Consider the following 22227-nt stretch of genomic DNA (forward strand, 5'->3'; position numbering starts at 1 on the left):
TCCAAGGTTTGTATCCCTCTCAATCTATCCCCCTGTCTATTCTATCCCTCCTCTCCTCTATCCTCCAATCTATCTGTCTATTCTATCCCTTCCTCTCCTCTATCCCTTTCAATCTATCTCTCTGTCTATGCTATCCCTTCCTCTCCTCTATCCCTCTCAATCTATCCCCCTGTCTATTCTATCCCTCCTCTCCTCTATCCTCCAATCTATCTGTCTATTCTATCCCTTCCTCTCCTCTATCCCTTTCAATCTATCTCTCTGTCTATGCTATCCCTTCCTCTCCTCTATCCCTCTCAATCTATCCCCCTGTCTATTCTATCCCTCCTCTCCTCTATCCTCCAATCTATCTGTCTATTCTATCCCTTCCTCTCCTCTATCCCTTTCAATCTATCCCCCTGTCTATTCTATCCCTCCTCTCCTCTATCCTCCAATCTATCTGTCTATTCTATCCCTTCCTCTCCTCTATCCCCTCCAATCTATCTCTCTGTCTATTCTATCCCTTCCTCTCCTCTATCCCTTTCAATCTATCCCTCTGTCTATTCTATCCCTTCCTCTCCTCTACCCCCCCCCCCCCCCCCCCCCCCCCTGGTTTCTACAAAGGTTTTTCCTGTTAGAGGAGTTTTTCTTTCCACAGTCGTAAATAAATCTGCTGCTCATCCGTATTTGTTCGGTTTTTCTGTTTCCTCTGTTAAAAGCTCCTAGAAATGACTGTGCTGTATTTGGTGCTATATAAATAAAGTTGAATTAAATTGAATTAATAGATTTAGGACGTATTGGACAATAGTTATACAAATTACTATGTTATTCTAGAACAATTAAATAAAATGTTTTGTGTAAACAAGCAAAGTCAACCCCCCCCCTCCCTCCAGGAAAGGTTCTTAATCAGTGCAATGTGATCTGGGTGACAGTGCTCAGACTGCCACCCCCGCGACCCGGAAATGGAAAAGCAGGAGTAAATGGATGGATGGATGGAAACATTTAAAAGTCTGAACTTGATTGTGATATTTTTGATGATGTCTTATTTTTATATGCAGTGGGTCGCTTCGCCCCGTCGGGGCGGTCTCTATATGTGAGTGTACGGGGCGTGGTCTCCAGGCAGTGACGTCAGCGGGAGCTGTCCAGACGGTGTGGTGCTGAACCTGCTCGGCGCTCACTCCTCTGGCCGCCTCCGGCTCGCTCGCTCCAGCTCTCGGCTCTTCTCTCTGCCCGCTCGGAGCTCACTCCTCCGGTCGGCTCCCGGCTTTTCCCTGCCCGCTCGGAGCTCACTCCTTTAGCCGGCCCGCTCGCTTCGTCTCTCAGCTCTTCTCTCTTGCCGTCCGCGGGTCGTTGGAAGCTGGATTTCCCCGGCCGGTTTGTCTACAGGAAGCGAGAAGAAGGAGCCCATGTGAGGGAGATCACCAGCAAGTAAGTGGCCTCGTGTGTCGGATCTGCTTCCGCTGAAGAAGCCGAGAAGACGCAGCTCCACGTTTAATAACCCGCTTTATCAATGTGTGTGTGTGTGTGTGTGTGTGTGTGTGTGTGTGTGTGTGTGTGTGTGTGTGTGTGTGTGTGTGTGTGTGTGTGTGTGTGTGTGTGTGTGTGTGTGTGTGTGTGTGTATGTGGGCGTGCGTGCGTGCGTGCGTGCGTGCGTGCGTGCGTGCTTTTGTGCGTGCGTGTTGTTTCAGCCGCGCCTCGATCTTCTGCTGTATTCTGCCCTGAGTGAAACATTTGACTCACATTTGCATGAACCAATGGGTAGACACGAATACACGAATGTTGTCTTTGCATGACTGCCCGGGATCAGAGTGGATAGAAATACTCTCTTTCTCTCTCTCTCTCTCCTTCTTTCTCTCTCAGACGATCATCTCAGATAGACGATTCCCAGATAGTCGATTCTCATTCAGACAACTTAGTTTAAAATCATGGTGGGGAAGTTAAAAAGAAAAGAAAAAAGAATCATTTGTAACATTTCAGTGACCGAGGATGAATGGTAAACATTGGCTGCTGTATTTCTGAAAACAAATAAGCCTTAATGTTAAAATGAGCTTTGAGTGATGCGTTCAGGTGCTCGTTAAACTGTTGGAAGGCCGTCTTCCACTTGTTGACGAGCTGAAGGGCTCATATAGTAGCGACAATACATGCTTTTTCAGTATTATTGATTTGAAGGATTGGATTTCAAAGTATCTCTGTATCACTTATATTTTAATCATGTCTTTCCATCGTTACAGTCATTAGCGAGGTGGAACGTGAATGCGCAGTTTCGGGTTGGAGGGGGGCGTCATGTGTGCAAAGAAGACCAGTCTTCGTGAGAAACAAAGCTATATGATACTATACTATATATATATGGGCATATACTAGATATATGAAACATATATAAAATATCAATTAGAAATAATATGTAAAACTACATTGTACAGGATTTCTCCAAACAATTCTGAAATCTCATCCGTGGACGAGTTGTCGTTCACCCTTCATTAGTTCACTTGTATAATTATAATCAACTTATTATTTCCCCATTTTTCCACATTATAACTCAGATATGGAAGAATGAGGGAGTTATTAAATAAGTTGAGTTTATTTTGATCTAATTCTGGATTCGGATTTTACACATTATGCCAATATTATTTGCTAATTTTGACTTCAGGATATTTATATGTAGTATTTCCTAGAAATGTATTTGTTGCATCAGTCAAAATATGTGTCACAAAATGCGTCATGAAGATGAAAAGAAACACATACTGTAAGTCACTCTGTATTATGTCGCATTTATTTGGAAATGCAATTCATAATTCAGTCCGTTAATCAAGATACACAATATCACATAAATTATTCACAGAATATAATAAGTCGTCTAAGTGTTTTTAGTTCGACATCGGGACTTTGCTATTTTTTTTTTTTACTTCCGCCACCGCGTTTTTAAACTGTGTCTGTGTGTGTAGAAATACTATTCATCCTAGATCACTGAAATGTTACAAATAATTTGCTTATTATAATAGGTCGTCTATCTGGGAATCGTCTGTCTGTTACACAAACCCCATGTTATCTCTCTTATTTCTAGCACACACACACACACACACACACACACACACACACACACACACACACACACACACACACACACACACACACACACACACACACACACCGACACACACACACACACACACACACATCTCTGAGGTTCCAGACTCACATATAGCTGAATACAGCATTTTTTCCGGATTACTATTGCAACAACACATCATCAGGAGGTAAAACTAACCCTCTCATGACGGTCTCACCACACGTTCACTATTAGAGGTGAACAATCCAACGCTGGTGAATTCTGCTTCACAATGACAGGAAGAGCCGACGTCGCTATGAACGTTCGGCCGCCACAAGCCAGTTCTCCCTGTGGTGACTTCTCTGACTCCTCCTGCTTAAAACCCGAAAAGTCTGTGTGTGTGTGTGTGTGTGTGTGTGTGTGTGTGTGTGTGTGTGTGTGTGTGTGTGTGTGTGTGTGTGTGTGTGTGTGTGTGTGTGTGTGTGTGTGTGTGTGTGTGTGTGTGTGTGTGTGTGCGCTCCTTATAGCAGGGAAGAGAAATTACAGGGGATCTGTTGAAGTGTTTCTCAATGTGTGGCCTCTTCTCCTCTTTTCCATCCTCCTTCTTTCTCTCCTCCTTTAACCTATTCTCTCTTTCTCTCTCTTTTTTAAAAATCCTCACTTCTTTTCTGGTTTTCTCTCTGCTGCCCTCTATTCTCACATTCATCTAATTTTCTTTTCTCTTTCTTCTACTCTTATGTCCTTTTCTTCCTTCTTCACTCTTTTTTCCCTCCATATTTTCCCCTCCTCTCTTTTCGTATCACTCTTCTTTTTTCTCTATCCTTTTCTTCTTTTGCGTCCTCCTATCCAAGTTTTCCTTCTTTCTAACTTTCCTTTTCTGGCTCTTTCTTTCTATAACCTCCTACTCGCTCTCTTTTTCTTCTTCTACATATTTTCCTTCCCTTCAAGTTTCATCCTCTCATCTTCCTCTTTCTGCCCCTTTTTACTGTGTCCTTCTTTTCTCATCTTGCCTTCCCTTTATTCTCTCCATACTTCTACTCTTCCCTGTTCCCCCTCATACTCCACTTCTTATTCCCCTTCACCCCTTCTTTACCTCCCATATCTCCTCATCCTCTCCCTGTGTTTTCTCCTCTCATCCTTTCCTCTTTTTTTTCTTTCTATCATCCTTTCCTTCACCCATCCTATCCTGTCCTCCTCCACTTTCCTTCCATCCTCACTCCTATTTTTTCTCTCATTTCTTCTCATTCCTCATTCCTCTTTTCTCTATTTCTTTTTCTTCTCTCTTTCCTTTCATTATTTTCCTTCTCTCCTTGTTTCCTTCACTTTTCTATTTCTCATTCCAAATCTCTCTTCTTTTTCCTATTGCCTTTCTAAATATCCCCTCATTTTCATCCGTCTTATTTTCTTTCCTCCTTTCTTCTTCTTCTCCCCTCATAGTTCCCTCTTGTTCCATTCATTTTCTAAATTTTTCTACTTTTCCATTATCTCTATTCTTCCCTTTTACCTTTTGCTCACTCACCCATCCTCTTTTCCAACTCTTTATCTGCCTTCTTCCCTTTTCTCCTCCATATTTTTCTTTTTGTCCTGTTTCCTGCCCTCATCCTCGTTCCTCCTTTCTTTTCTCACCATTTCCTCCTTTCTTCTCCATGCAGAAGTATCATTTTAGAGGTCCAGACACACAATTTTTTTGAATGTTTTGTTTCGGCGATATCCTGCTCAGATTGGAGGATTTGTTGTGTCTGCAGCCCGTTCAGCCTTCACAGACGCCGTTAGAGTAAGTTCTGTAGAATCTGAATCAAAAATGCATGGAACAGGAAGTAATCCAGGAAGTTAAGCAGGTGTGTTCACTCACAGGCTGGGAGAGGAAGAGCAGCACCACGTTTACCCAGTAATCTGCTGTTATTAGAGGAGTCACCATGTTTGCTCTTGTTTCTGTGGAGCTTTTGGCTTCTGACCATCAAACAGCTCGGCAGAAGTCTCCTCAATATGTCCGAGCATTTCCTCAGAATCTGGAGCCTCGGCCGACTCTCTCGCTCCGCCTCGCTCAGATCTGCACCTTCTGTTGGATGTTTTCACATTAGTCAGTCAGAGATTTCTCCTCTGAATTCTTGTCTGAGTGTGAGTTTTGCACGTGTAATTTGGCAGATTAATGACCCAACGTCTTCCTGAGACTCGGTGGAAGAGCCGAGAGTGTCGATGATGTAACACCTCAGGATGAGTCTGGAGGCTCGACACACAAGGCTGCTTCGGTTTCTGCCAACTCAAGCTTGTTTGTAGTGTTTGGCTCGGACCCCCGCCACCTCTGGCCTTTCTGAGGTTCAGAGGGGACAAAGGTGACGAGGAGGAGAAGGTCAGATCACCCTCCTCCTCCTCCTCATTCTCCTCCTCCACCTCCTGATGCCCAGCCGGTGGTTGACTGGAGAAGGCAGGAAAGGGTGGATGTGTGTTTGGAGCTAGGCTTGGACATAGGGATGGAGGTGGAGGTGGGGTTGGACACAGGATGGCAGTGGAGCCTCCAGACGAGGCTTCTGTCACCAGATATCCAGTGTAAACTTTATCTGCTCGGATGTGGAGAAACGTCAGTAGTTCTTGTAACACTGCGATAAGACGGAAAGATCTCCACAGTAAAACTGCAAGCAGGTTTAGAAAAACTAAGACGAGGTGAAGAGCCATCAGTTATACACGTTAAAGCGGTAAAGACTCTGATCTTCCTCGACTGTAACGCTGCTCAGAGGTGGAGTGACACCTGATACTGAACGTAGGCTGAAGGTATCTCGCTATTGGCCAAAGTTGTAAAGACCAAAGCTCTGTACAATCTTATAAACTTCTCAATCAAACCAGAAGGAGAGACTTTACAAACTTGTAAAATATAGACAAGAGAGAAAACTGTCATTTTCTCTTTGATTTTCACCACAAGCATGAATTTGTGAGTGTCTGAAAGCAGGTGACAGCGCTTAACGCACCATTTGCATGGACTGGCACCTTCAGGTGAGCAGAGCAGGACAATATCTGCTGTCTTTTCCTGTTTCTGGCTCTCAGAGGACATTTTCCCCACCTCCTGCCACACACGGTCCTCCTGGATGGTGGACGAGGTCCGCTCGCTGAACGTCAGCAGGATTAGCTTATTTCATGGGATGGTCACACTGATCCTCAGTCTTTTGTCAGGACGGCCCACATAAAGCCACAGCTGCTCTGTGCTGCAGCACTGCAAGCCAATCCTTTTAATGTCTTTTAAAAGCAGGGTCCATTTGGTCCGGGGGAGGTTTTTAAATAAAGATGCATAAATCCACATTTATACTTTCTTTTAATGGAACTACTGGAAATTTTCTTTTTCACACTAACCAAGCTGCTTTTTCAATCTCAAATACAACAAACTGTTCAATTGTGCTGCTGAAACAAATATCTTGAGATTTGAACAATATTGTTTGAGAAAAGTGTAAACTTTAAATCACAGTTCTCCTGTTGGGCTCATGCTGCAGTTCACTGATTAATTGGAAGTGTCACCATGTTTTCAATTACCTGCACAGAAGTGACATTACTTTTTTTTTTTTAAAGAGGATCTAAAATTGATCCCTGAAGAACTCCAAATCTCGTTTTATCTTTGACAGGAGTTTTTTGGGGGGGACTTTCTCCTTCATAAATGAATTCAATAAATCAATGTAACAAAAAAAAGAAAGTCTGAAGTTATTAGACTTATGCAGAACAAAAAGCTGTGGAAATGATAACATTCCAATTAGCCGTACAGCCACGTATATTATTTCATGGTCTGCATTACACAAGCAGACTTAGATAGAGGACCCAGGATTGATGCCTGAGGAACTCCAAACCACTTTCCTGCTTTCTATGATCATTTTTCTTGCGCTCGATAAAGAATGAGGATTTATCTACAACTGGTGTAAACTGACACTCTTTACAAATCCTGGTTGTTAGTTTTGCTTTTGATTTGTAATGAATGAAATTGCAGTTTTTTTCTGGTGATTTTTTTTATTCTTATTTTCTTGAAATAGCCGGCAGTCTGGAACCTCTATTCAGCTGTTTGTAAGTCTTGGCAGGACCAGCGGGACTCAGGTATGTTTGCTGTTGCTTCTGCAGTGTTTACCTGAATGTTGCCCATCCAACATTTTCAGCTGTACAAAATGATGAGTTCGGCTGCAGAAATGAATCCTGTGAAACAAGTTGTTTTAAACATCTTTAATGCTTTAAGTTTGGGGGTTCTTCCCCGAAATTCATGTATTTTCAGTTTGAAATGTCAAAAAATAGCCTTTGGGCTCATATGAAGGATGGCGAGTGTGACCACATGGGCCTTGTTTGACAGGCACCTATATATATGTATGTAGATGGACTATATGATTACAGCCGTAATGAGACCTTGTAGAGCTGATTAGAGACCAGGCTGTGTATTAACATCCACTTCATCCACCCATCTCTCCTCCGGCCTCTAAACCAGCCTCCTCCTGTTTTCTCTTTCATTTCTGCCCAGACTCCTTTTTTTCTACCCTGCCTTCATGATAGTGTCTTTTACATCTCCTCCTCCTCCTCCTCCTCCTCCTCCTCCTCCTCCTCCTCCTCCTCCTCCTCCTCCATCTGTCCATCTCCTTCAGCTCAGTGGGATATCTGCTAAACTCTGCAGCCTCTCTCTTATTGCGTTGACCAGAGACGGAACAAGATGAATGCAGCCCACAGCCTCGTCCTCGTCAGGCTTTAGATTTCCAAGTTCCCCAAATGGCAGAAGATAAAAAGTCTGACCCAGTCATCCACTCTAGTCCTGAACAAAAAGCAGTGTAGCTGTTGTCATTCTCTCTCTCTCTCTCTCTCTGTCTCTCTCTCTCTCTCTCTCTCTCTCTCTCTCTCTCTCTCTCTCTCTCTCTCTCTCTCTCTCTCTCTCTCTCTCTCTCCTCTCTCTCTCGTTTGATTCATTTAGATGTAGTTCAGTGCTTTAATCAAGATAACATTCAAATCTCCACTCACACTATTGGCTCTGGCTGTGTCGTCTCCATCTGGGTGGTGGGTGGTTAAGAAATAAGAAATGGCATGTTTTGCTGCATTTTGGCTGCTGTGGAGAGAAAAAGGTAATTCAGCTTGTGTGGTAGCGGCCGTTCATCCAATGAACCAAGTCGTATTCACGTTCAGAGGCCCAGCTGGGTTTTCCTGCCAGATCGGCAACAGCAAGCATGAATTGTTACTCGTGTATGCAATGTTTGCTGGTTTTACTTTTAAGGCTTTAGGTGTGAAAAGGTTTGACATTAACTTCCATATATACCAGGGGTGGCAAACATAAGGCCCATGGGCCAAAGCCAGCCTGCAAGAGTCTCCAGTCCTGCCAAACCATCAAGTTACAAAGAAATCAGTGATTTGTTTTAAAAAAGGTTATCCTATTTTCTTAGAAGGAATGAATACAACACAACACTGAAACACGAGCTACTCAAAGCCACGCTGTCAGGGTTAGTTTGTAAAAATACCCATAATGCAACAGCTACAGGAGAAGTTTTTGGGACATTTCACTGTATTTCGCTTTATGTTGAGGTTGTAGTAATTTTCTGTAGTAATTGTTTGGTTTTGTAAAAATACTGACATTTTCATGACATATACTCTGCGCTACAGCAAATATAAACCTTAAAGTTTAAATCTAAAGGTTATTATGGCACTATTAAAACAGTCCAGCCCACTCGTGATGGAACTGGGCTCCTGAACTGAAAGGTGTTAGACACCACGCCATCCCATGATGCTTTGCACTCTGATGTTAGCCTTGATCCCACATTGAGCCTTAGCAGGAAGTGTTGAAGACTCTGTTTGCTCCGCCTGTGAGACACACTCCGATTTACATGGGCTCTGACCAGCTCATAACAGACTTCCTCCAGTCCCACTTTAACTTCAATCTGTTGAAGGTAATCTGATCGGATTTAAGCATTTACATGATGCAATTTTTATCCGATTAAAATTTTATCAGATTACTTGTGTATGGTCTATGTTAACAGGGATTGTCTAAGCTATGAAATAGCAGTATATGGGAAATCCACTGAGCAGCATATTGTGCACAATAATCAGGAAAAGAGCTTCAAATAATGCTAATGCTAAAGCTAACTGTTGGCTTGGTCAGGAGGAGGAGAGACAGCAGCTCTGCAGAGCGACAATAAAAGAAAGTTTTCTTATCAGTTCCCAACATGCTGTTTACAGAAATGGAAATGTTTTGGAGACGTTCTGAACAATTTGAGGTCCCATGGAAACCACAGAAACACTGAAAACTAAAAGTACCAAGTTGGATTGTTTTTACGGTGACCGTCAAACTAAAAGTACCAAGTTGGATTGTTTTTACGGTGACCGTCAAACTAAAAGTACCAAGTTGGATTGTTTTTACGGTGACCGTCAAACTAAAAGTACCAAGTTGGATTGTTTTTACGGTGACCGTCAAACTAAAAGTACCAAGTTGGATTGTTTTTACGGTGACCGTCAAACTAAAAGTACCAAGTCCCAGGAGAATATGGACTGGGAGTCATGACACTATCTCATTGTCCATCTACTGAGCATGTGCAGAAGAACGATTTACTACGGCTGTGTTCAAGTACAGTAGCAGCATTTTCAAAAAGTCGTTTTCGTCCATTTGCAGAGTTGGAGCATTTTCTAAAAGTTGCATTTCCATTTGCTCCGAGCTTCGTTGTCCAAGATGCAATGAAAGTTTTCTATTTTCACTTGAAAACATCGTCATGTACACGATGCCTGAAAACGATGGCTTAACACGATGGCTAAACACGATGGCTTAACACGATGGCTTAACACGATGGCTAAACACGATGGCTTAACACGATGGCTAAACACGATGGCTTAACGCGATGGCTAAACACGATGGCTTAAAATTATGCCTTAACACGATGCCTTAACACGATGGCTTAACACGATGGCTTAACACGATGGCTAAAACTTGTGCCTTAACACGATGCCTTAACACGATGCCTTAACACGATGCCTTAACACGATGGCTTAAAATTATGCCTTAACACGATGCCTTAACACGATGGCTTAACACGATGGCTAAACACGATGGCTAAACACGATGCCTTAACACGATGCCTTAACACGATGGCTTAACACGATGGCTAAACACGATGGCTAAACACGATGCCTTAACACGATGGCTTAACACGATGGCTAAACACGATGCCTTAAAATTATGCCTTAACACGATGCCTTAACACGATGGCTTAACACGATGGCTAAACACGATGCCTTAACACGATGGCTTAACACGATGGCTAAACACGATGCCTTAAAATTATGCCTTAACACGATGGCTTAACACGATGGCTAAACACGATGGCTTAACACGATGGCTAAACACGATGGCTAAACACGATGGCTAAAAATTATGCCTTAACACGATGGCTTAACACGATGGCTTAAAACGATGGCTTAAAATAATGCCTTAACACGATGCCTTAAAATGATGGCTTAACACGATGGCTTAACACGATGGCTTAACACGATGGCTTAAAATAATGCCTTAACACGATGCCTTAACATGATGGCTTAACACGATGGCTAAACACGATGCCTTAACAAGATGGCTTAAAATAATGCCTTAACACGATGCCTTAACACGATGGCTAAACACGATGCCTTAAAATTATGCCTTAACACGATGGCTTAACACGATGCCTTAACACGATGCCTTAACACGATGCCTTAACACGATGGCTTAACACGATGGCTAAACACGATGGCTAAACACGATGCCTTAACACGATGGCTAAACACGATGCCTTAACACGATGGCTTAACACGATGGCTAAACACGATGCCTTAAAATTATGCCTTAACACGATGGCTTAACACGATGGCTTAACACGATGGCTTAACACGATGGCTAAACACGATGGCTTAACACGATGGCTAAAAATTATGCCTTAACACGATGCCTTAACACGATGGCTTAACACGATGGCTTAACACGATGGTTAAACACGATGGCTTAAAATTATGCCTTAACACGATGCCTTAACACGATGGCTTAACACGATGGCTTAACACGATGGCTGAACACGATGCCTTGACTTTGGAGATGAGCGCCGCTCCGCACTGAGGGTTTTCTTGGGGTAGAAAGCAGAGCATTGCTCTCTCTGGTTGGTTTTGGTGATGGAAGCTTCATGGTGCCGCATCCAGGTCGTCAAGTCAGATCAGTTTTATTCAAGTGGCCCAAAAATAGTTCATCTCCTCCGCCCCGCGTGCTGCCAGAGCGGCCTCTCCATGTTTCGCCACGTAAAGACGATGCCTCCACTGACTCAGGCTGCTGGCGGAGATCCCACCTGAATCATCCCTCCTGGGTCCTGGCCGGTTTGTAGCTCTCTCATCCCGTCCTCCCGTTTCACAAAATAAACCTGCTCAAGATGGAAGACGTGCAGAGCGATGGTGGGTGGCAGCTGCAGCAGTACGCACAGGAACTCGTCCTCAATGCATCTCTGCCCCCCCCCCCACGGCTCCACAGTTTTCAGTTGTTGTTTTTTTAATCGAAAGGTCAGCATCACATCACATTTAGATCCCAGGTGATAAGGGCATCAGCAGAAGCTACATTCAGATGCTCTGATGAGCGAAAAAGCAGACGATCCAGCCAAGGTGGTGTGTCTGCTGCTGGTCCATGACTTCACAGATACACATTAACCTCATCCATGCTCTGTAACACATGAAGAGGATTCTATAAATCATATCCTGCGTCTCTTCTCGGCCTGTTGCTACTAATCTGAGATCTCGTCGAGGAGCAGAGAGGAGAGTAGAGGTGCCGCCCTGCTGATATATCACCCAGGCTAACCTGCTCTAGTGTTTCATTCATGCTGAGGTTTCTGGCCTTAAATCCACAAACCTGACAGTGCTCACATCTGACTGATTGCCCTGTCTGGATGCTGTCCAGACACTTTCAGCCACTTCTTTTCTTTTTTTTTAGAGCAGAGCTGTGAAGCAACAGCAGGCAGATTAATTCACTGCTGATGAAGGATCTCCAACATCTACTGATAAAAAGCCTGAGCGGGGATTAAAATATAGGAAGGATCGATGTGGCTGATTGGACATAATCTGTTTCAATATCATGAAATGTGAAGTTCAACGTCTGTAAGAAAATTGTTTGATGTCTTTTTGTCTCTTTGAACCTTTTTACTGATGGAGGCAATAACAAGGTTTATTAGAAGTTTCATTGGAAATGCAGTGATTTGATTTTGGGCTGTACTGTACTTTTTACTTTAACAGCTGAAATAATTACTTTGTTTGTTGCCAGAAATTCAAAACTAAATAGTTACTTGTAATGCTCTATAATCTGTAAACTAGAGGAGGAAGATGCTCCATAATAAGGATGTTAGAGGAGGAAGATGCTCTATAATCTGGATGTTCGAGGGGGCGGTGCTCTATAATCTGTAGGCTAGAGGGGGAGATGCTCTATAATCTGATGTTGGAGGAGGAAGATGCTCTCAAATCTGGATGTTAGAGGAGGAAGATGCTCTATAATCTGGATGTTTGAGGAGGAAGATGCTCTATGATCTGGATGTTAGAGGAGGAGATGCTTTTGGAACGACCCTGTTAACAGACTAAAACAAAACCAACTGCTTCAGTTACTTTCCTATAGAATTTGCATCATTTTGTCCGTGCAGCTGCTCTGATTCACCAGTAAATAATGGACCATAAACATGTACTGCTAATCTGAAGCTCACAGCTTTACTGAGTGACCCCTCAGTGCCTGAAAATGCCTGAAGATTACAGATCTCCTAAACATACTCAAATTGGGTTTTTAAGGGTGGGGTGGGGGGGTGGCTTGGAAAAGGGAACGATTCCTCTTTGTAATCCATCCCAATGAGATTGGCCAGACGATATTTACTGTAGATTATCCTCATTTAACTGGAGTGTGCGCTCATGGACGGCTGTGCCACGGTGGCGGCTTGTTTGCACACACGCACACACACGCACACACACACACGCACACGCACACGCACACGCACACGCACACACACACACACGCACACGCACACGCACACGCACACGCACACGCACACGCACGCACACACGCACGCTCACACACACACACACACACACACACACACACACACACACACACACACACACACACACACACACACACACACACACACACACACACACACCCTAACACCCACCCCCACCAACATCCCCATCCCCACGACTGACGCTGGCAGGTCAGAGCTAGCAGACTGTGTGAACATGGAGGGATTAGGTTTCCACCGCTGGTTACCTCTGCTGAGAGGGCGCGCAGAGGAGATTTGGGTCCGGTTGACTTAATCTGCAGGTTTATATTTGGAAGCGTGTCGTTGTCAGTGACTGTGGGCTGTTAGCCGATGAAATCACAGGTGCCATTAGTGTGTGTTGTGTGTGTGTGTGTGTGTGTGTGTGTGTGTGTGTGTGTGTGTGTGTGTGTGTGTGTGTGTGTGTGTGTGTGTGTGTGTGTGTGTGTTAGATGTGGTTCATGTCAGTGAACCACAGAGCTCACAGGGAGAATCAGCCACACACTGATAACAAGGAGACTCAAACAAACCAGTGTTGGTTTGTAATTCACAGCTTGTTGATTTATGGTTACATTTCATCGTCTTTCAGCAATTTCTTTTGACTCGTAGCTCACTTTTTTGACACTTTGAGCTTGTTTTTCAATCAGAACTTTTATTCTGTTTGTGTGTGTGTCTGTATATATAGTTTTGATTTAAATTCACATATTTAGCCCTTTATTTTTCAGCTTGTTTTTTTTCTTTTTTGTTTGTTCAAAGGTCATCGTTTCTCTCTTGGTGAGGTTGGGATGAGGTAGCCTGGGTGGAACCGTGTGTGTGTGTGTGTGTGTGTGTGTGTGTGTGTGTGTGTGTGTGTGTGTGTGTGTGTGTGTGTGTGTGTGTGTGTGTGTGTGTGTGTGTGTGTGTGTGTGTGTGTGTGTGTGTGTGTGTGTGTGTGTGTGTGTGTGTGTGTGTGTGTGTGTGTGTCAGATGTGGTTGGTTTAGCTGAACCATATGGTTTAAGAAAGAACAGGGAGGATGAAACTCAAACAAATGAGCACATGCGAGGCAGCTTGCTCTCTCATTACCTGTGTTGACTCCAGGCCATGTTTTGACCTCAGAGTGTGTGTGTGTGTGTGTGTGTGTGTGTGTGTGTGTGTGTGTGTGTGTGTGTGTGTGTGTGTGTGTGTGTGTGTGTGTGTGTGTGTGTGTGTGTGTGTGTGTGTGTGTGTGTGTGTGTGTGTGTGTGTGTGTGTGTCAGACAGGATGGCAGGCAGCAGTAATTAGTGAGGTGCTGAGGTTAAAGCTGACATGCAGGCCGGTGGGTCGACGCTCCTATGCTGCATGTTAACCTGATTTCCAGCTTCCTCTTCATGTTCCTTCTGTTCTCATCCTCCTGTGTGGTGAATTCAAAGTGTGCCTGTGTACACTCAAGGTACTGATGTGACCACTGTGGTTGGTACAAATCAGGACCGTCTTTTAGAATAAGGCTCTCCTCCTTAACTCAGTCATTGGGTGTAATGAGAACACCATTACGAGTCATATCACCTACATTTTCCAGACTTTTTCCAACTGGTGAGCCTGTCCAAATGAATGCTACAGACAAAATGTTCTCATCTTATTATTAGACTTCTGCAGAGGCTGAAGAAACTTACGTGTTTACTTTGATGATTGTAGGAAGCACATAATTGTTACTGCAGAGAAACTTTGCAATGCAAAGCAAAGATAAAGTGTCACTGCTCTCTGTTAAATCGTATTTCATTCTTTTGTTTCTGCTCCCAGTTCCTGTGCATCAGTTCCCATACCGAGCTATTCTCGTGCACTCTGGCATCACGTGACTGTGCAGACATTCGAGCCAAAACTGAAGAGCTTTCACATCCCAAACTAAATTGCTCACTTGGCAAAACAGTCAAGGATGAATCAGGTCATGGGAACAGCGAAAAGTAGAAATGAACACAAGTCAACGTCTCCTCCGGCTCGCTGACAGAAATGATTAAAAACATGAGCGACAGTAACTTTGCAAACTAATGTCACAGCACCTGGCCGGAAATCTTTACCTGTGACATAAACTCATAAGTTCATCTGAAGCATTGAACGAAAGTCATCACCACCAGAACACATTATGACCCGCATCAGGTCGTAGATTTGTTCTCATGTATGGACTGGAAATTAAATCCATTAAACAGTGAGGATGCTGGAACAGATGAAACATGTCTTAATGGTTGGAAACTTTCATACACTTACACCATTGATATCGATATCCGGGTAACAGGCTTCATCTGGTCTGAGGTTCCAGCAGAATATGGACTGGGGGTCCTGACACTCTGGAGGAAACATTGTTCTTTTTGTCCAGCTACTGAGCATGTGCAGTAGAAATATTTAAGACAACCAAGGTGAGCATTGCTCCGACCGTTTGGTGGGGTAAGGTTTTTGTTTGGGGTGCCAGCCAGGTCTCTCTCCTCACATGTAAGATTTTTTTAGTCAGTAGGTTGATAAGTTAATATAGTTTACACAACCCATCACATTGCATCCCCCACATTAAACATACACAAGATAATACAAAATTAAATGTACACCCTACTAATGTGAAATGTCTTAAACAAGCAAACACAGAACACTGATTTCAAAAGAAAATGTTATATTTGTTTTCTTTTAAACTTAAATCGTCCCAATAAAAAGAAAAATGGTGAAATAATGCAGTTCAGTTCATCATAAAGAAAATTTACTCCCAACTGGAGAAGAAAACTCTATAGCAATAATTCAGGAGCAACTCAAAGTTCATTGACACAAACCATAAAGTTTCTACCAGAGCCGGAATATTTAAGCACCAGGGATTGATTTGGGTCAGTCAGTCTCCTGTCGTGCTTCCCAAACTGCTCCAGAGGGGGCGCTGTAGTGGAAAGGCGGATTGAAAGTTGAATCAGGAAGTGTTATGGTCAGTGTGGAAATGAACGTCCTCGTTAACTTGTGATCACGGAAAAGAAAAGGTTGCTCTACCTGTAGAGGAATGGTAGAGCTGCAGTGGCTGGATGAAAGAGAGGTCTGTGAGAAGCCTGGCACAGAGGAACCACAGCCGGACGCCAATATGCTGCAGGAGGATTCACTTTTCTTAACAAGCATTAACAAGCAGAGCTCCGATGCTCCGTTTCTCCCCGTGTTCCCTCAACACTGCCAGACGGCTGACAGTTTAAAAGCAGTGCCTCTCAAAATGGGTTTGCTCAGTGCGCCAGTCATGATCACAGGACCCTAACCCTAACCCTAACCCTAACCCTAACCCTAACCCTAACCCTAACCCTAACCCTAACCCTAACCCTAACCCTAACCCTAACCCTAACCCTAACCCTAACCCTCACAATGTGCAGTAACACAATTTCAGAAAACCTCTGTTTCCCCCCGTTTGCACAGAGACAGTTTTTCTAAAAGTTCCACCTTTTACAGGTATTTTCAAAAAGTTGCATTTTCAGTAACTCAGAGAGCCGTTGTTGTGTCAACAAGCCCCAAAACACAACAAAAGTTTTCCGTTTTCACTTGAAAACGTTGTCGGGTTAATTTAAGACACATTCTGGAACATAACTCTGGAAAATTGACCCGTAGTTTTGTTTCAGATCTATTGTGTATCCTGTCGACAGTTTTTATGGAACTTTTCCACTAGTACCTACTCAATCCTACTCAACTTGACTCACCTCGCCTTTGAAGCTTTTCCACTACGTGTTAGTCCCTCTACCAAGTACTTTGGTGGTTCCTGCTCAGCCGAGGTTCCAAACGAGCTGAGACGAGTTGACAATGTGACATTGGCAGATGACAGGCCACTGATTGGCTGGCCAATCACAACACAGATGAAACAGGAAGGCGTCTCATTCACCTCGCCATTTTTTAAACCCAATCACAACAACAACGCTCACAGAGAGACACTCAGAAATCAACCCTGTGAAGCAACAACAAGGTGCAGGCGTTTCTTTGTCTGGTGGCGACCAGAGGTCTCTGACCCACAGACACCACCGGTGTTTCGGGTTAACCGGTTTCCCTGTTAACTGGTGACCGACTTCCTGAAGCGTCGATTTTTTTTACAGCAGATGTTAAAAGCCCGGCCGAAGTCCGTAGCTCTCCTGGCAAACGCCATTTCACCATATTTTAAAATATTATAGCATTTGTCTTATTTTAACATCAGCTGCTGCTAACGGCTGGTGGCAGAAGTCACCAGGTAAGATGGGCACCAGTTAAACCAAAACACCGGACAGTGACACACGATTGTCACAATCCACATTTTGTAAGATGATTAATTAACATCTGAAAATATATACTATCTAATTTATTAATTGTGCTGATAACCAATGGATGTTTGCTCCGTATCATATCAGGGTGATTAGTTGTACACGACAGGGAAAAGCTCAGATGACACCGCCCATGCCATGGTGGTGTTATATTTTAATAGAAAACGACCAAGTAGAGACGAGGCAAGTCGAGTCAGATAGGGCTGAGGAGGAGCTAGTGGAAAAGAGCCACTAGAGGGTGTACACACAGGGTAAAACACAACTGTGCAGAAAATACCCAACTCAGAGCTCCTTCTTGACTCAGAGCTGAGCTGTACTCCGTCAGTCATCAATCTGTCAGAAGTTTAACCAACATCCCATAAGAAAAGTGACTGCGAGCTGCAGGACACATCTTTAACAGCGTCAGTTAACATTTTAACAATCGACTCCCCTGTTAATGAGCTCTCCAGTTCTCCTCTCATGACACAGCTTTCTGAAAGCTGCACAAACCGAAGCTGTAACAGCTCCGATAAAATAACACACACACACAAAAAATCGTTTTATGGATGCCCTAGGCAAAGTGTCTCATCATACTTATCCAAATCAATTATTCAGGTTTAAGAGAGACTCTATCAAGCGTTGATTGATCCGTCTTCAAAGCGTATGCAGCAATTTGAATAATTGATGGGTAACAATCATGTGCTGCATGTTGCCAACAGGTGAAGGAGGAGCAGCTGCAGCATGGACGTAAAGCAATAACACAGCAGAGTACAAGCTGCAGACTGACCGCGGTGGAGCCGTGGGATTCTCTATCACATTATATAACAGTCACACACCTGCAGGACATTTCGGGTGCATTCACATTTCCCTGTTTGATTTGGACCAGAGTCTCCTCCGGAAGCTTCTGGCAAAAGCTGTTTGGTTTGAGCATCTCGAACGCTCCCTGAACTCTGAACTAGATCTAACAGATCTCTGGTCCCCTTGAAAATGTCAATCTTGGTTCACATGCAAACGGTCTTTCCAGTGGGCAGAGTGAGAGGACGTGACGTAGAGTGCAATGCATTCTGGGTCGTAAACAAACAAACCCTTACTGCGCAAATCAGAGGAAGCAGACACAGAAAAAAAAAGATGGAAAATATCTTGTAGGCACACGTGGAGTAGAGAGGAAGAAGTAGTGAGGAAGACTCTCCTTGATATCTGGTCTGAAGACTAGATATCACCGTTGTTTGTGGCTACACATTAGCCACGAGCTAACTAGCCTAGCCACCACGGGCTAAAGTGGGGGGGGACTTCCTCATTTGTTCTGGACCAATCAATGAGCCTTGTTTCTTCTTTACTTCCTCTCTTGTTAGTAAAGGGGGCTTCCTTCTTATTGGCTCACGTCTCTCCTACGGCCATGTTTCGAAGTCGCTGCTGCAGCCTCATATTACCCCCCCACCATGATCTTTTTATGTGGGGTCCTGTTCTCCCAATACAGTGAAATAACAACACTAGACTGTGGTTCTCAATGGAACGCTAACGCCACTGTTTTACTCTGTTACAGAGTTGTAAAAGCAGAGTTCACAGAGTTTTTCAGCACTGGGCTTTTCCCTGCATCTGCTTGCTGGAAGCTGCCGTGAGGAAAAAGCCCCAATTCTCAGGGTACATCCACACGACGAAAGAACGATCTTTGTTCTCTCTGGCCTTCTCCCAACAAACTTCCGTTCACACCTCACTATGAACATGGCTCAACGCAAGGCTTCAGGGCATGTAGTACACATGCCAGGCCTTTAGGGGCGCTGTGACTCACCAAACACAACAAAAACGCGGAAAAAGACCGACCACATAGAAATTCTAAAGTAGACTCCTGCACATAAACACATAAACTACTAGATATAACTCTAGTTTTATAGAGTTCTGCCTGCTTCTAGCTTCTGCAGCTCCACCGGAGCTTGTAGTCCGTGATTGTTGTGATTATTAGGTGACGTTGTGGACCGCGGTGGGGGGAGGAGGGGGGCAATTATGTCATCTATTTTCCACGGATGATCATCTTTGCCAACTTTGCCGTCCACACCCCCGGGGGTTGGACAACACGAGCCGGGGTTTTACAATTTACCCACTCTAGATCCGTGTTAAAAAAAATCACCGCCTCATGTGGATGATAGGCCAACAACAGCTCGTTTAGGTTAACCGGTATTCTGGTGTAGACCGCCCCTCAGTATCTCTCTGCTTTTCTGAGGGGGGTCATCCCCTGTTACCGTTTTTATTGTTCTATTACCCTTTGAAATGCCACCCCTCGATGGGGCGTCTCTCCACCCCCAGTATTGTGTGATGTGCGTGCATACAATTATTCCTTCATCAGTGTTTGTTTCAGGGGACAGCGCCCCTCAACCTGCAGCTGATGTAATTGCGTGACATTTTCCAGGTGGTTTAATCTGGTCCCACAAGTGCTGCTTGAATGGCACCTGAACCAAATGAAGGTGTGGAAATGTGTGAAGTCATTACAAAATCAAACAGCACCCACTAGTGGTCCAATATGGAAAGTATAACACGTAAACACACCTCGCTTTCAAAAGACGTTTCCATGTACAGGTGAAACTTTTCTGAAACAAAACAATGCATTTTTACTTGAAATACTTTCATGTAAATTGGGCCAAATTCCACTCACATTTTAACTGTAAGACATGTAGATCGTATGAATCGTGATTAATGTCCCTCAAAAGAAAAAGTTGCATTCAAAACAATTAACTAAATTTATGATTACATGTAACCTCCGAAACCGTTGAATGATAATAATATTAAGATATGACGTGTTTTTTTATTAATGTAACTTTAAGAAGGAAATGGGGCAGGGCTGTCGCTCTTAACTGAAACAAATTCTTAATTTCAGCCACCAAAATGAATCATAATCCACATAAAATGTTTAACAGATTCAGTCATATATGCGTATGTTACCACCAACCACAGGAAACACCCGGTCTGCATTAAATGGCTGGAAAAAGTGGGCAGACATAAGAAAGTACCTGTGTGACACTTACAGCCACCACAGGCAGGATACACTCTGTTTTAAAATACAGGGCTAAAATAAATAGTTACAGATTCATAACCTAACTGTAGCTAGGCCTCCCCGTGCCTGGGGGGCTGCTGTCTGTCGGGGTGGCGATATCCGGGCCCGAAGGCCTCGGGCCCCGGGGTGTCGCTTCGGGTCCCCCCAACACAGTTCCGACCACACCCAGTGGACAACCCCCCCCACACACACACACACACACACACACACACACACACACACACACACACACACACACACACACTTCCACTCCTCACGAAAGGTGCTTCTGAAGTTTCTTGTTCTCTGTCATCATTTGTTCAAACTCTCAGAATCATGTTCCTCTTTTGTTGTTGCTTCTTTGTTAATTCATGTTCCTGCTTCACGTTACTGTCTAGATAGAGCTGCTCAGGCTGGTTAATCTAGAAAACCATGTTACTGTCTAGATAGAGCTGCTCAGGCTGGTTAATCTAGAAAACCATGTTACTGTCTAGATAGAGCTGCTCAGGCTGGTTAATCTAGAAAACCATGTTACTGTCTAGATAGAGCTGCTCAGGCTGGTTAATCTAGAAAACCATGTTACTGTCTAGATAGAGCTGCTCAGGCTGGTTAATCTAGAAAACCATGTTACTGTCTAGATAGAGCTGCTCAGGCTGGTTAATCTAGAAAATCATCTTACTGTCTAGATAGAGCTGCTCTAGATAGAGCTGCTCAGGCTGGTTTAATCTAATAACAGTTGTAAAGTATTTGGATCAGTGTGATAACTGTTAATAATATATGGAGCACTAACAAGGGGATTGTATGTTACCCCCCCCCCCCTCTCTCTACTCTCTCTTCTCTTCTCTCTCTCTTTGAGCGCCCCCCCCCCCCCCACCCCCCCGTACAGCAGCCATACCAACTCCTAATAAAGCAGCAACAGGAGGAGACTCCAGGTCTCTTCCTGTTCAAGAGCAAACACTGTTCTGACTCCAGAAGGTTCTAGATCACATCATATTGTTGGCCCAAGCTGCTGAACAGGACAAGGGGGAAACAAACGATGAAAAAAACCCCAAAAAACTGTAGCTATCAGTGGCCATACTCTAGTGTTAGAAACACACACACACACACACACACACACACACACACACACACACACACACACACACACACACACACACACACACACACACACACACACGCACACACACACACACACGCACGCACACGCGCTGCCGATCGATTTTCAGTTTTATGACGACATTCTGAATTAATGATCAAGCAAAAGGACTTGAGGTTAATAAATGTCTTCCCAGCAGTCTGTGGGTGTTTGGAAGGCTGCTGTGTGTTTCTTCTTTTCTTTACAGCTTCGTAATTTCCTCTGAAAGCACAAAGCTACGAGGCTGACCCTGGATTCATAATTCAACATGACTGCCGTGGTCCCAGAGGGGTCTCGTACTGGAAATAAAGCCTGCACATAAAGGTTACACAGCTTTCACGCTATGTGTGTCCGTGTTGCTGTGGATGTGTATTGACCATCAAAGCAACATTATAAACTAGGGACATCCCGATCACACTTTTTGGCCCCGATACCGATCCGATTTTTCAGAATTGAGTATCGGCCGATACCGATACTTTCCCGATCCGATACTTACGTTGCTATTGCAGATATACTCAATAGTCTATTTTTGGAGCGACTAAGATGTCTGAAGCTAAAAGCATTGTTGGCAGAAGCTTTGTTTAGTTAGAAATTATTGTAAAACTCACTTATTGAATCAGAATTCTTCTCAGAATGACTTAAGAATTTATTTAAACTTTATTCAGTCATAACAACAAAAACCCAGTTACACTCTGCAGTCTTGTTTCTCTTATTTATCTTAACTTAAACTACTTCACCTGCATTTTGTGGCAAATAAAAAAAAAAAAAAATGAAACCCAGAGAATCAGTTTGACAAACATAGAAACTAT

At 43.8% G+C, this 22227-nt stretch overlaps 1 protein-coding gene across 1 annotated transcript in view; it reads left to right on the forward strand.

The window, feature by feature from the left end:
* Positions 1-1350: 1350 nt before the first annotated feature.
* Positions 1351-22227, forward strand: part of smpd3 (sphingomyelin phosphodiesterase 3) — a gene marked incomplete at its 3' end in the record, with an annotated part of 61801 nt that continues 40924 nt past the window's right edge. The window contains exon 1 of the mRNA XM_080474743.1: positions 1351-1404. The remainder of the gene's footprint in view (positions 1405-22227) is intronic.

The sequence above is a fragment of the Lipophrys pholis genome, assembly GCF_963383615.2.
Source record: "Lipophrys pholis genome assembly, chromosome: 11".
Taxonomy (NCBI): domain Eukaryota; kingdom Metazoa; phylum Chordata; class Actinopteri; order Blenniiformes; family Blenniidae; genus Lipophrys; species Lipophrys pholis.